The sequence below is a fragment of the Eumetopias jubatus genome, unplaced genomic scaffold (genome assembly GCF_037043125.1).
Source record: "Eumetopias jubatus isolate StellerSeaLion01/CBP00866 unplaced genomic scaffold, mEumJub1_p1.0 scaffold_2, whole genome shotgun sequence".
Classification (NCBI taxonomy): Eukaryota; Metazoa; Chordata; class Mammalia; order Carnivora; family Otariidae; genus Eumetopias; species Eumetopias jubatus.
The window spans coordinates 132188183-132203742 of record NW_028274808.1 but is presented as its reverse complement, the minus strand read 5'-3'; the positions used below and the strand labels follow the sequence as shown (position 1 = coordinate 132203742).

At 38.7% G+C, this 15560-nt stretch overlaps 1 long non-coding RNA gene across 1 annotated transcript; it reads right to left on the bottom strand.

Moving 5' to 3' along the window:
* Positions 1-7690: 7690 nt before the first annotated feature.
* LOC148164896 (uncharacterized) lies at positions 7691-14355 on the bottom strand. The gene is made up of 3 exons (XR_015767790.1): positions 14202-14355; positions 9316-9460; positions 7691-8003 (listed from the first exon to the last, which is right to left on the bottom strand). It is a non-coding gene; the product is annotated as an uncharacterized LOC148164896 (long non-coding RNA).
* Positions 14356-15560: the final 1205 nt, after the last annotated feature.

Sequence of the window (15560 nt, the reverse complement as noted above, 5' to 3'; positions counted from 1 at the left end):
CTATTACAAATTTTCAGTAGTAGTTGTCCTTTGTATGGTTGTACCAATTTATTTAACCAACCTCCTTGTTAGACATTGAGATTATTTCTAATTAGGGGCTATGATAAAGAATGCTTCCACAGCCATCCCTGAATCAAACTATTTGGACAGATTCAGCAATTAATATTTTACCATATTGTCCTTAAGTAAATGTGTGCATGTATATATTTCTGCTGAATTAGGTTTCAGCCCTAAAAAGTTCTTGCATTTCCCAGGACCTTTTCCAACAGCAATATCTGTTATCTAAGAAAAATTTTCAACAAACATCTAATATTTAATTCATGTTAAAATTTCTGTAATTGTCCCTGAAAGGTCTTAGAGCTTATTTTTCAAACCAGGATTCAGTCAAGTTTCATGCATAACATTTAGTCATTATATAAAAAAATTTTTTTTAAATGTGATGTCCTACATCTTGGATTTGTGTGTTTCCCAAAGTGTCCTTTAATTCATTCCTCCAACTCCTGTATTTCCCGCAAACTGGGTTAGGTCTTAGAGGCCAGATTATATTTGGCAGGACCCCACAGGGGATGTGGTATACTTCACATTGTGTCCTGTCAGGAGGCACCTAAAATTGTTAGTGATGCTAACTTTGTTTGGTTAAGGTACAATCATCGAAACACTGTTGTGAATATGGGCTTTTCCCTGGTCCAGCAACTTCGGACACTTTGTGATTTTAGCATGCATTGATAATCCATTCCTTTATGAATCCTGGGTATATTTGGAGAATGCAAGGCGGGGGGGGGGAAAAAAACCCACCTAATTCTTTAGGTGGGAAACGGTGTCTTCTGATGTTTTCATTTAACATTTTATCCCTGTGGTACTGTTTTTTTCCCATCACATGCCAAGTTGCCATTCGCAGAGCGTGTGTTCTGTGGCCAGTACCCTAAGACCCAGTTCAAGTGCCCAACTCAGTAGATGTGGGGAAGGTTTTCACCTAAATCATGTAATGAGTTCACCATTAGGAAGGGGTCTCTTAAGGGAGAGAGAGGAGGCTGAGCAGCAAAAATGAATAGATGATTCCCTTGAGGCTTTTCATCTTTTTCCTTTTTGATTTCTGTATTCAGGATATTAACCTATTATGTTAGAAATGTTTCTCTCTAAATTTTCCTCTGCATTTCAGTTTTTATTATGGCACTTTTAAATAAAGTTTGTTTTAAGTAGGCCAACTTCTACCAATGTCTTTTTGCAGTTTCTGCTTTTGGTGTCTTGAGGCACGTATGGGCTATGCCCCAGGCTCCATGAAGCCGTGTTAGCACCAGGCAACTCTGAAGTAAGCATGCCTTGCCCTTTGTGTCCTACACAGTTTTTGCATTAGCAACCATTTTGGCACTTTTGGAACCTGAGTTATTTAAAGAGATGTTTGTTCACTCTGTGCCGGGGTTGTTGGAAATGTAAATGGTCACAACCCAGGCTACTTTTACTTAGGACATCTAGGTGTTGAGAATCTTCCAATCCGTTCTAAACAACTTTGAAGCCCGACGGGTCTTTACCTTAATATAAGCAGAGGTTTATCTGCTGCTCCTTTGGCTGTGCTTAAATAAATGTACCCATCTCGTCTGTTTTGTCTTAGAACAGGACTCGGTCAGTGTTTGTGGTTTCCCCATAGACCACACTCCGCTGAAAGCAAGACTGCAGTGAGACATCAAGGCTCAGATTAAATAAAGACCTGTGCCCTTCCAACAGACTGGAGGGCGGACCTGGAATACTTTCTAAACAGACAATTCTATTTTAGCTTTAAAAGACCATGTGCCTGCCCTGGATAAGTGCTGTGAATCACCCTTTTCTACTACTGGGGCCCAGTCCTAACTTCTCATTTACCTTACTTCATGGGTAGGCGGCAGAAACAATTACAGGTTTGTAGCTCTCTACTGCTAAACATTCCTGTAACTTATCATCTAAGCAATAGTACACACACAGGCGCATGCACACATATTTTTCTACAAGTGTATACACTCTTGGATGTAAAAAATGAATTGTACTCAACTGCATGGGCTTTAGAAGTATGGCCTCAGTTTAACTCTTCGACTCCCTGCTGTCCCATCTTTGTCTTGCAGACCTTGAAGAAACTCTTCCTGCAGGGAGGACTCGCAGTCACGGCAACTGAGGACTTGCCAAGCATCTTAAGGAGGGAGTGAGTGATATGCTAGACTGGCTTTGCAGAGCTTCCCAAGCCTACATATACATGTAAATCATTTTGGAATTTTTTTTTTAATCTCATTTTCAACTGAATTGCAAATAGGCTAATTAAAAAAAAATCAAATGACATAAAAGCATACAGAGCAAAAACTTGCAAGGGCAGACATACTCCAAACATACTCTATCCCTTTCCCTCCAGAGCTAACAGCCATAAAGTTTGGTGCATCTCATTCCAAAACTTGTATTGTGCACTTATACCTTGTTTCTAAACATAAATGTGGAATATACCATATTCTGATTCTTTCACTTCATTCAGTCTTTTTATGGTAACCCTGTTTTGGCTACACAGTATTGTGCAGTAAGGATATATCACCCTTTATGTAAACATTCTCATATTATGCATATGTGCCTCTCCTGGGCACTCCCCCCATTATTCTGTTACAGTGCTGTACTGATGATTTTTTTTTTTTTTTGAGGAATCTTGATATACACATCATTTTGCATTCTTTTAAGTATTTTTCTAGGATAAATTTTTCTAAGGGGGATTCTGGATCAAAAGATAAATCAGATTTAAGATTTTTTATGTTAACCAAATCACTTCTCCCAAAAAAGCTTTCATACCAACTGTGGATGGCCGTGAATTTTTTTTTTTCCCCCTGCTTATTTTTCATCATGACAACTGTACTCTAATCCTCTACCCCATCCCCCAACCTCCTCTCTGGTTAACCTTTAGGTTGTTCTCTATTGTTAAGAGTCTGTTTCTTGGTTTGTCTCTTTTTTTTTTTTTTCCATTTGTTTGGTTTCTTAAATTCCACATAATGAATAAGATCATACGGCATTTGTCTTTCTCTCACTGACATTTCGTTTAGCATTATACTGCCTAGCTCTACCCATGTTGCAGATAGCAAGATTTCATTCTTTTCTATGGCTGAATAATTTTCTCATGTTGTATATAACACATCTTCTTTATCCATTCATCTATCGGTGGACACTTGGGCTGCTTCCATAGTTTGGCTATTGTAAATAATGCTGCTATAAAATAGGAGTGCATGTATCCCTTTGAATTAGTGTTTTTGTATTTTGGGGGCAAATACTCAGTGGTGTGACTGCTGGATCATAGGGTAGTTCTATTTTTAATGTTTTGAGAAACCTCCATACCATTTTCTGCAGTGGCTGTACTAGTTTGCATTTCTTTCAACAGTGCAAGAGGATTCCTTTCTCTCTCCATCCTCACCAACACTTGTTATTTCTTGTGTTTTTTATTTTAGCCAGTCTGAGAAGTATAAGGTAATACCTCATGGTGGGGTTTTTTTGTTTTTGTTTTTGTTTTGGCTTTTTTTTTCCTTTAAAGATTTTATCTGCCAGAGAGAGAGCGCATGAGAGCACAAGCAGGGGGAGTGGCAGGCAGAGGGAGAAGCAGGCTCCCTGCTGAGCAAGGAGTCTAACGTTTGACTCGATCCCAGGGCCCTGAGACCATGACCTGAGCTGAAGGCAGTCGCTTAACTGACTGAGCCACCCAGGCGTCCCCCTCGTGGTTTTGATTTGCATTTCACTGATGATGAGTGCTGTTGAGCACCTTTTCATGTGTATGTCTTCTTTGGAGAAATGTCTATTCATGTCATCTGCTCATTTTTTAATTGGATTGTTTTTTTAGATGTTGAGTTGTATAAGTTTTTTATATATTTTGGATAATAACTCTTTATCGGATAAGTCATTTGCAAATATCTTTTCCCATTCAGTAGGTTGCTTTTTTTTGTTGATTGTTTCCTTTACTGTGCAGAAGCTTTTTATTTTGATGTAGTCTCAACAGTTTATTTATTTCCCTTGCCTCAGGAGACATAGCTAGAAAAATGTTGCTATGGCCAACGTCAGAGAAATGACTATCTGTGCTCTCTTCAAGGATTTTATGATTTCAGGTCTCATATTTTGGTCTTCCATCCATTTTGAGTTTGTATGGTGAAAGAAAGTGGTCTATAGTTTCGTTCTTTTGCATGTGGCTGTCCAGTTTTCCCAGCACCATTTGTTGAAGAGACTGTCTTTTCCATTGTATATTCATCCCTCCTTTATTTATTAAGATTAATTGACCACACAATTATGGGTTCATTTTGGGGTTTTCTATTCCATTGATCTGTGGGTCTATTTTTTCTTTAAAAGATTTTATTTTTATTTATTTGAGACACAGCGAGAGAGGGAACACAAGCAGACGGGGTGGGAGAAGGAGAAGCAGACTCCCCGCTGAGCCGGGAGCCCGATGTGGGGCTCGATCCCAGGACCCTGGGATCGTGACCTGAGCCGAAGGCAGACGCTTAATGACTGAGCCACCCAGGCGCCCTGATCTATGGGTCTATTTTTATGCTAGTACCATACTGTTTTAATTTCCACCACTTTATAATATAATTTGAAATCTAGAATTGTGATACCTCCAGTTTTCTTTCTCTTTTTCCAGATTGCTTTGGCTATCCAGGGTCTTTCATGGTTTCATACAAATTTTAGAATTGTTTGTTCTAGTTGTGTGAAAAATGCTGCTGGTGTTTTGATAGGGATTACATTAAACCTGTAGATTGCTTTGAGTAGTACAGACATTTTTTTTTTAAGATTTTATTTATTTATTTGACAGAGACACAGTGAGAGAAGGAACACAAGCAGGGAGAGAGGGAGAGGGAGAAGCAGGCTTCCCGTGGAGCAGGGAGCCCCATGTGGTGCTCGATCCCAGGACCCTGGGATCATGACCTGAGCCGAAGGCAGACGCTTACCGACTGAGCCACCCAGGCTCCCCTAGTACAGACATTTTAACAGCATTTTTTCTTCCAACCTATGAGCATGGAATGTCTTTCCATTCTTTGTGTCATCTTCAGTTTCTTTCGTCAGTGTTTTAGAGGGTTTTTTTTTTTTTTTATCAGTTTTCAGTGTATAGGTAGGTCTTTCACCTTCCTAGTTAAATAGGTATTTTATTCTTTTTGATGCAGTTATAAATGGCATTGTTTTCTTAATTTCTCTTTCTGCTGCTTCATTATTAGTGCATACGAATGCAACAGATTGCATTGTACATAGATTTTGTATCCTGCGACTTTACTGAATTCATTTATCAGTTCTAGTAGTTTCCTGGTGGAGTCTTCAGGGTTTTCTATATTTAGTATCCTGTCATCTGCATATAGTGAGTAGTGAGTTTTACTCCTTCCTTACCAATGTGGCTGTCTTTTATTTCTTTTTTGTTATCGACTGCTGTGGCTAGGACTTCCAGTACTATGCTGAATAAAAGTGGTGAGAGTGGACATCCTTGTCTTGCTCTGACCTTAGGGGTAAGGTTCTCAGTTTTTCACCATTGAGTACGATGTCGACTGTGGGTTTTTTTATATAAGGCCTTTATCAGGTTGGGCATACATCCTTGCCAGCTTTGGATACAATATGAAAAACCTTCTACAATTCACACCTCTCTGACAACTGAAATTGACCATTTTGTCATACATTTATTGGCCATTTGTTTCTGGTTCTGTGGAATTGCCTATTCCTGTGCTTAGCTCATTTTCTATGAGGTTATCTTTTTTCTTCTAATTTGTAAATTAAGAAACCTGGACTAGGTTGGTGATTGTCTCTAACCCACTGTATAACCCTTCCCAAGTTTGCTCCATAGCTTGCACCTCAGAAAACATCATCCACGAGCTGCTTACAATTCCCATTTCTTTTTTTCCAACCCTGTAGGAGGCAATGATCGATCCCTAGGTAAGTGAAACTGCATGCACAACACTGACATAAAGAATTTGAAGGTCCATTAATCTTTAAAACATATTACTTGTCCAAGCAAATGATAGTCATCCTAGATAAATTGAAAGCTGTGAAATATTGGCAGTTTTGAAGCCCACTGTTTTTACAGAATGAACTTCACCATAGGTTTCTTTGTGGCCTACAGAGATCAAATCTCTGATCAAATTAGTCACAGGTCAGTCCCGAGCCTCATTTGACTACAGTCCTATTAACCTGATATTTGTTTATTTTATATGAAAGTTAAAAGAACAAGGGAAGACTGATTTCTTATCCCTGTGAAGTTTACTTCTGTCCATTCAATAGTCTGAGTGATTGCTTTGTGTCAATGACACGCTTCAGAATGTGTTAACACAGAGCATAGGGCAGGGTGCCCAGCTTCCGGATGGTGTGTCTCATTTCCATCCAGGTGACAGGTAACTTCAGATTTGGTACTTTCCCATCCAGATTGCCGTTGTCCTTGCCTCCAGCCAGTCCTAGTATAGATGCTTTTGTAAAACTAACACCCTGTGGCTACACTGTTCAGACTGAGTTATTTCAAGCTTGACAGTGTGGCATTAGCCAGTTTATCTATTAGGCAGAGGACAGCACTCCTCTTGTGCCCTGTGTATTTGTCCTAAATTCCCCAGAGCAAAATGGAAATACTCAGCCTTTTTTCCTTTCATTTACTACATCCATGATACATCCCCATCCCTATGGCACAATAGACATAGAAAATGGAAACACGGGGAAGGGAAAAGGAATGTGGGTTAAACTGTGTGTGCTGTATAGTTTCCATAGTCTCTATTTTTATTTTATTTTTATTTATTTATTTTTTAAAGATTTTATTTATTCATGAGAGAGAGAAGCAGAGGGAGAAGCAGGCTCCTAAGGAGCAGGGAGCCCGATGCGGGACTCGATCGTAGGACCCCGGGATCATGACCTGAGCCAAAGGCAGACGCTTAACCATCTGAGCCACCCAGGCGCCCCACAGTCTCTATTTTTAAAATTACCTTTCAAATTAGTCACTATCATGCTTTACAGATGATAAAACTTAAAGTAAGTTATAGTCAAGCAGCTAGTAAAAGGTGAGACCCAAATTATGATACAGATTTGTCTTTTATGATGGACTTTGCTTATAAGAATGAACTGGAGGAAATGTGGCTTATATAAGCTTTTTTTTTTTTTTCGTTTTTCGTTTTTTGGTTTTAAGATTTTATTTATTTGAGAGAGAGCACACACACACATGTGCAGGTGGGAGGGAGAGGGAAAAGCAGACTGAGCACTGAGTGCAGAGTCTGGTGTGGGGCTCGATCTTAGGACCCTGAGATCTTGAGCCGAAACCAGGAGTCAGACGCTTAATCAGCTAAGCCACCCAGGCACCCCAATATAAGCTGTTTTGTTTTTTAAATAGACTGTTTTAATGTCATCTACAACCAGTATCCTAACTCTGTTTTAACATTTAACCACTTTTGGATTGTATTAGAGACAATTCATAAAATTGGATTGTGGGTAGGAATTAGAAGTTCTATAAAATAGAACTTGAGAAGGAAGTCCTGAGAATCTGCAATCATTATACAATGACTCGCCCAGTGGGGGTTTTCCAAGTCTGATGTTGCTTTACATATGACTTGTAGATTTTCTCCACTTCCTAGAATAACACAAGTATACCTCTAGTGCTTGCAGAAATTAGTTTTTTTCTTTTTATGAGTACATGTATTATTTAATAAAGTACAATAAAACAAAATTTAGTGATAAACCTTTAAAGAAACTAGCATAAAACAAAAGTTCTAAAGTCATGAACAATGCAAAGTAAGCTTTAAAGGTTAAAACCCCAGCAAATATGAAATAACTGAAACAGGCAACAGCATGAATTACCGCCGCCCCCAGGGCCCTCCAAGTTGGAGAACAGTAGGACCAAATAAAACTTTAGCTCAGAAACCAATGACTTTGAAGGCTGAATGCCTTGGCCCAGCAGGACGCTTCTCACTTTCATAATGCAGTGTCTAGGAAAAACGACCAGCAGCCAAAAGCAATAACCATCCTCTACCTTGTGCAAGTCACCTGAATGTCTGGTACTCTTTCCTCACCTGAAACAAAAAAGAAAGGCTATCCTAAAGTCTATGAAGTGAAAAATGTTAGTAATGTATTTGTTAAATGTGATGGGTTAAACTTTAGAGATACACAGAACTTACTAAAAAGATCACTGTCCTTCAATATCATCATCTTGGGGTGGGGGGTGGTTGTACACATGTATGAGCATTGTTCCAAACAGATGTAGAACACTTTAAAGTTGTTCGCAGGACTAGATGGGTAAGCATACACCTTATTTTATGGTCGTTTTTCTGGGAAGAATTAAACAATACTGTCCACCAGACTTGGCTCTAAAACACCAATTTTCAAAAGGCAGAGGAAAAGAAATGTCCCTATTAAATAATTCCAGTATCTCCTTATGTTCCTTTTGGTCATGATGGCAGCATCACTGCATTAATCAAAATTTCTACATATTCTTTATATATAGAAATATTCATTATGGCAACATTTTTAAAGTTCTAATACATGTTTAAAATTATTTTAATTCCAGAGTATTTTAATTTTCCCTTCTCTCCAGTGCTTAACCTGAAGTTGAATAGACTTTCTCCTATCCTAAACCTTATACCCCTGTATCCACCTCGATTGGGAACATAAGAGCGAATTCGACTATATTTTAACTACGGAGTAGAATTACTGTGTACAAAAATGTCACACACAGATGGCTTGGTCTCTTTACTTCCTCTTGCCTCCATTGGACTGGAACAGGAAATCAACCATGGGGAGGCCCATCCATTATATTCTCTACTCCTCTGTGTTCAGGTATTTGCGTATACATGTGTATGTATGTGTATGTATACACACAAATGAATATCCATGATTACTTAATGGACATGTAAGGATGGTTAAGTGCATTGTTAGCACAATGCATTTACGTAAAACACAGGAAGTTAGGGAAACTTCACATATGGACATTTCATTAAAAAAAAAGTGCAATATCCTGTTGTATTAAAGCAAAAGTTGTAGGTTCTTACAATAAACCATTAAATGTTTGGTTCTGCTTCCCTAATTTCCTGAAGCCACATCTTTCATTACTTACCAAATACACATTCCTGTAAGTAAGTAAATCCCTGGCCAGGTTCCTTTCTTGGCTCAATTTCTTTGCTATTTTTAATGTGCATAGCGCGCTCTCCTTTCAGCAGAGCCCAGGAGCCTGGGGTCAGCCGAGACCCTTCTCCTAAAACTTTACGACTCTTTACAGGCATATTTACAAAGTGTCACCTGAAAATACCAAGGAGCCACCCGGCATTCCATTTGTGTGCAATTCATTAAAAAGAATTTACATTCATTCCACTAGTAAGAATTATTTACTTCTCTGGCTCTGGCTTGAAAGGATATGGTAGGTGGGAGTCCACACAACTGTCTCTGTCTTCTTCCTCCCCTTATTCATAGGTATTAGCCGCTCACAGGTGTAAAGCCATACACCGAGAGATCTGCCTCATAGAGTGGAGGAGATCTGAAACACAAAAGCGTAGAGTTTTGACTATACCGTACCTCTGGGGATTAAGTAAAAACCATAGCCAACAGCCAGCTCCTGAGGATTATTCTTAGTGGTAATGAGGAAAACATTTTGAACTTGGGCCTCAAATTGCACTCAGTGTGCTAAGTGATGCAGGAACAACATGAAATGAATTTAAGTTTTAACAAGTTTTAGCTTTAGGCTTCTCATTAGTGCCCTTATTCCAATTGTAATGCGCAGAATGCACCACTAGAGAGCAATCATTTCCCTTAGGAAAAACTACACGGATTTAACCACAAGAAGGCACCACTTCACACCCAGTAAGATGGCTCTAAGCAAAGAAAAAGACATACAGTGTTAGAAAGGATGAAAAGAAACCAAAAACCTCATACTGTGCGGATGGGAATATGCTATAGTACAGCCCCTGTGGATAAGTTTAGTAGTTTCTTAAAAATCGTTACCATACAACCCAACAATTCCAGTTGTATGAACCTAGGAAGATAAATGAAAACATGTTTATGTTGAGATATACTCAACTTACGATTTTCATAAGCAAAACTTGAACAGTTCCCAAAGTTGGTAGGCGGTAACACACTGACCAATTCCCTACCATTTAAGAAAATTCTAATATAACCAAAGACTGAATAAACAGCTGCTGCTTTCTCACTATATAAGCCGCTTGATAACAAACATTCCTCTGAGCCTCATTCCACGTTTTGGTTTGAGCGCTCCCGGTGTGTATACGAGACACTTTAGTAGTAATTTTACTAATTACTACTTTGGTGATGGGTTGGTTTTACTTCTACTGTTTCTGAACTTCTGCCATGTCCTGGCAACAGAAATGGGATCCAAAGAAGACCCCAAATGTCTCCAAGGAAGGTGAACAAACAGGTGCTGGCACCCACGAAGCCCACGGAACTCACTGCTTTCTCACTAATGGAACTTGAGGGTAGGTCTCTCTGGGATCTGAGCTCTGCTCTTTGTTTTGAGCTCTCTAACTTTATAGTGCACACCTGCATTTTGCTTGTTGGAGCTTCTTGGTAAGTCATTCTATTCAGTGAATTGGGGGGCTGGAATGTGATTTCCCTGTGTTTTAAAACCATTAGAAAACAGGGCCTCTCTCAGTTTAGACATCTAAAGGCAAAGATTGTTTCCACCTGGTCTATGGATGAGGCTCTTGTGCCTTTTTGGAAAATGAGTGAACTTTTGAAATTGTGGTGCCCACTTTGGGGAACCTTTAATGTAGATAGGTCCACCTTAAGAAGCCTCACCCTTAAAAGAGAAGATTCCAAACCTCTCAGAGACCATGGAATGCATCCTTTCACCAATATGCAGAAATTAAAGACAAAAATGACTCCAAAAAGAACCCTGAAAGCATCCCTAGAGCATGCAAATAAAAAATCTTTGGCCATCTGAGCACGTAACCTTAACTTAGTCCATCTGTCAGAAACACAGTTTGGGAGGCACCTGGGTGGCTCCAGTTGGTTGGGTGTCCCACTTTTGATTTCTACTCAGGTCATGATCTTGGGGTCATGAGATCAAGCCCCTCATCAGGCTCTGTGCTGGGCTTGGAGCCTGCTTAAGATTCTCTCCCTCTACTCCTACCCCCTTCACTCTTGCAGGCATGCACGCTCTCTCAAAAAAATAAAAACAGCTTGGATCCAACAATTCTTTTGACTTTTGTACCTGAGATGTGGGTAAAATTTTCACAACAAAAGCTCTAAGATCTCTGTGGATGTCTGTATGTTTATGTATGCCTATGTATATTATAGGTGTGATATTTTTCTTTTTCCAGATGGTATTACCAAAATTAAATTGCAAAGAGTTCTATTTAATTCTCTTAAAGAAAATTAAGTGTTTTATCAAGTATACTCTCAGAAGTATAGGAACTAACCCAGATGTTTTTCAAGGTTATATGATCTGAGATAATCTTAGATAAATAAAAACTTGTTTAAGTTTGCTGGTTTAATAAAAGCAGGTATGTCGGGGGGCGCCTGGGTGGCTCAGTTGGTTAAGCGACTGCCTTCGGCTCAGGTCATGATCCTGGAGTCCCGGGATCGAGTCCCACATCGGGCTCCCTGCTCAGTGGGGAGTCTGCTTCTCCCTCTTACCCTCCCCCGTCTCATGCTCTCTCTATCTCATTCTCTCTCTCAAATAAATAAATAAAATCTTAAAAAAAACAGGTATGTCGGGCGCCTGGGTGGCTCAGTTGGTTAAGCGACTGCCTTCGGCTCAGGTCATGGTCCTGGAGTCCCGGGATCGAGTCCCGCATCGGGCTCCCTGCTCAGCAGGGAGTCTGCTTCTCCCTCTGACCCTCTTCCCTCTCGTGCTCTCTATCTCTCATTCTCTCTCTCTCAAATAAATAAATAAAATCTTAAAAAAAAAAAAAAGGTATGTCTTCAAAATTTGCCAAAAAGAAAAATAAGATGGTTGCTCGATGCCTACTCCAAACATGAGTGTTTAAAGCAATAACTTGAAGTTTATACTAATTTTAACTGAATGGTGGATATTCATTGGATATCTAAATCATTTCTAAACTTATATTTAGCATTTAATGTTTACCTACTTTTGGCTTTTTAATTTTCTACACAGATATAAAATATACTTGGGTCCATTAATAAACATGGTTGGTGCCACACCAAAAAATTTATGAGGAAGAATACACTTCTAGAAACTATGAGATATATTTATAAATTTGTCAATCCACAATTGCTTTTTTCTTAGGATCTTTAATTCCTAGTGAACAGTTAAGAATCCTAATATATGTAATTAAAATTACTAGAAATAATAGGGATAAAAAAACGAACTGTAGATGAAAAGTAGGTAAGGAGGGGCACCTGGGTAGCTCAGTCAGTTAAGTGTCCAACTCCTGATCTCAGCTCAGGTCTTGATCTCAGGGTCGTGAGTTCAAGCCCCCATGTTGGGTTCCACACTGGGTGTGGAGCCTACTTAAAAAAAAAAAAAAGTTAAGGAAAACAATTTTTTGGCTAAGGAAAGGTATGAAGGACTTTGTTTTTACCTTGTTTTTTTAGGGAAAAAATAATTTTGTCCTAAAGTAAAATGATTGTTCCAGAAGAAAGGAATCTTACATGTGATCAAGCCAAGATTAGAATGGATTTGTTTTAAAAAGACTTTTAATATCAAAAGTACACTGATGCACATTAAAATTTGGTTTCCTCTCTGTTAAAAGAGCCACTTTTTTTTTTCTTAGATTATTGGTCTGCTTTTAATAAGAAATTGTAAACGAAGTGGTTTTTTAACTTTAATGTAATTTGCGTAGGAAACAAAAATCTGTCTTATGAAAATATTAGCTGTGCTTCAAGCCTTTGAATCTTCTCTATTAAAAAAGCTAAGGTTTTTTACAACTATGAAACTTTTATGTATTTGCCTTTGAAATCTGTCACTTTGGTTGAATGGATAACTAAGTATTGTTTCACAGTGACGAGTGATCATATTGGATCAAATGTTTTAAATCTTCTGACATTTTTGACAAATTTCCCCAAATCAAATTCTGAATGAAAAAGAGAAGTATTAATTTATTTAGGTTTATTTGATACATTAAATTGCATGGGAAACGTCAAATGGCTTAACCTTCTTAGATCCTATTTCTGGGATATATAGGTCATTAAAATAATTCAGAAATTATAAGATTTTTAAGAATTTCATGTCTTGGTATAGTGTTATCAGTCATAGTTTCAAGTATGATCTTAAAATATTGTAGATCATAAAAAAATAACCAAATTTACTTGCCAGTTGCATCATCTTGGGGGTGTATATATAAGAATTCTTGCCAGATTTGTAAGTGGCTATTTTTTAAGTCTTTTGCCATTTACAGACAGTAGTTGTTTAACTCTGATGGTTTTGCAGAAGTGTTCCTGCAGAAATGCTTCATTTTGAAAGAAATTCATGGGAAAGATCTTGACAATTGTTCAAAGATGCAGGCTTCTGGCAACTTTCATAACACTGAACTGGGTAAGAATTTCTAAAGCTCTAATGGAAAACTGATTCATAAAGCTGCTAACCCAAGACGAAACAAAACAAGAATTACATACAACTAAATGAACTTATGAAGATGACTAGAATTTTTATGATTTCATTTAAAACACTGCTGGTTCTTTAATGTTTTTTAGATTTAGAGGACCCCTTTTTCTCCTCTCTTAAGCTATCTATAACTTACAGCAATTTGGTAAAATGTATGTTTGCAACAAAGGCTGAAGCATTTATCACTCTATCTCCACGGGATCTCTCCAGATTTTGAAAAACCATTTAATTAGTTCAGGATCGCCTGGGTGGCTGTCAGTTGAGTGTCTGACTCTTGATTTCGGCTCAGGTCATGATCTCAGGGTTGTGAGGCTGAGCGTCGTGTACGGCTCCACACTGAGCATAGAGGCTGCCTAAGATTCTCTCTCTCCCCCTGCCCCACCCACCCCTGCTCGCACTTGCATGCATGCACACTCGCTGTCTCTCCCTCCCAAAAACAAATGTTAGTTCAGTAAGAATCTGTTCTCTTTGTAACAGGACACAGTTCGGTAAGTCCTAGGCTTGGCTTCCTAGCCTCAAGCTTTTGAAAGTCCAATCTGAGATTCCTTATGAAACGTCCCAGCAAAGCAGTCAATCCCTATTCTTGCTGCACTTCTGTAACTAATAGGCCAACTTTATTGAAACTAGATTTAATTTGCAAACAAATTAGTCTACTGTCATTATCTCTGATCATAACGGGAGTGATGAGAAAAATTACCTTTCAGAATAGCTGGGTGGCTCAGTCGGATAAGTGTCTGCCTTCGGCTCAGGTCATGATCCCAGAGTCCTGGGATCAAGTCCCGAGTCAGGCTCCTTGCTCAGCAGGAAGCCTGCTGCTCCCTCGGCTTGTGTGCTCTCTCTCCCTGACAAATATATAAATAAATAAAAGCTTTAAAAAACATAAAAATAAAATCTTACAATTACCTTTCAATAATATACCTTTGTGGATACTGGATTCTAGTGCTGTTGTCTTTGAGGTTTGTTTTCTACCTGTAAACTAGACTAGATCCTGAATTCTTCTAGTTTGCTCCAGTATTTGGCTAGAACTCTCCAAACTAACATGTCCAGTTTTGACTTAGAATCAGTATGAAACTAAAACTGCCCTTTTCCCAGAGCCATGCAAGCTTAAAGCTGCGCAACCTGATATAAACTTCAGAGAATTCCTCACAACAGCTCGTATGTCTCATTAACATTGCAAACCAGGAAAATCGGTCAGACTCTCACTGCTTGCCCCCACTCCATCTGAACCCAACACTAGAAATTTTCTCAACTAACAGCTCTCCAATTTGCTATTAATCTTTCTCTTTTGTTTCCACTGAAATGCGCCTTGTTAAATTACCTGTTTGCTCACATTATATAGAGACCTAATTTAGGTGAAAGCTCAACTGAAACAGGACAGGACGAATATAAGGATGTTTTAAGTAATCACAAGAATGTGAATGCTAATACATCATGTTGTGCCTATATAAATGGGTTTCATTTTTTTTTTTCCAAGTGGTTATCTCCACTCGGGAATTTTTCAGTCCTTGGTGATGTTTTCCTTACAGTCATCATATTCACCTCTCCAGTGCATTGTATACTCTTGAGGGTTTTTAATGCCTGTCCGTAGCCACTGACATACCAATTATCAGACAACAGGATGAACTCAACAATAACCACAGATGTGATGAAGACGGTGACTACATGGCACTCCAGTCTGACAACTCAATTGGATGAAAACCCTGAACATGTGATTCTTCAGCGTGACTAAATTAATGGTGGTAACTGAGAATAACACTATACTGGTTAATAGTATTCTCAGCCTGCTAAGGAAATGACCAAAAGGGGGTAATTATTAAAACAAATGGAGACCAGCCTTAAAAATTCCTTGGGCCGACAAAACCAGTTTAGTCATACACAATAAACTTAGTTTATTTTGCAAGATTAACTTGACCTGGGTCATTTCTTGCTTATGCAAAACTTGAAATGTTTCCCAAGGTTGATTATGAGGTGACCACTGACCAATTTCCTATTAATCGCTGGGAAGAATAAACAGTCACTGCTTTCCCACTATATAAGCTATTTGATAATATACCCT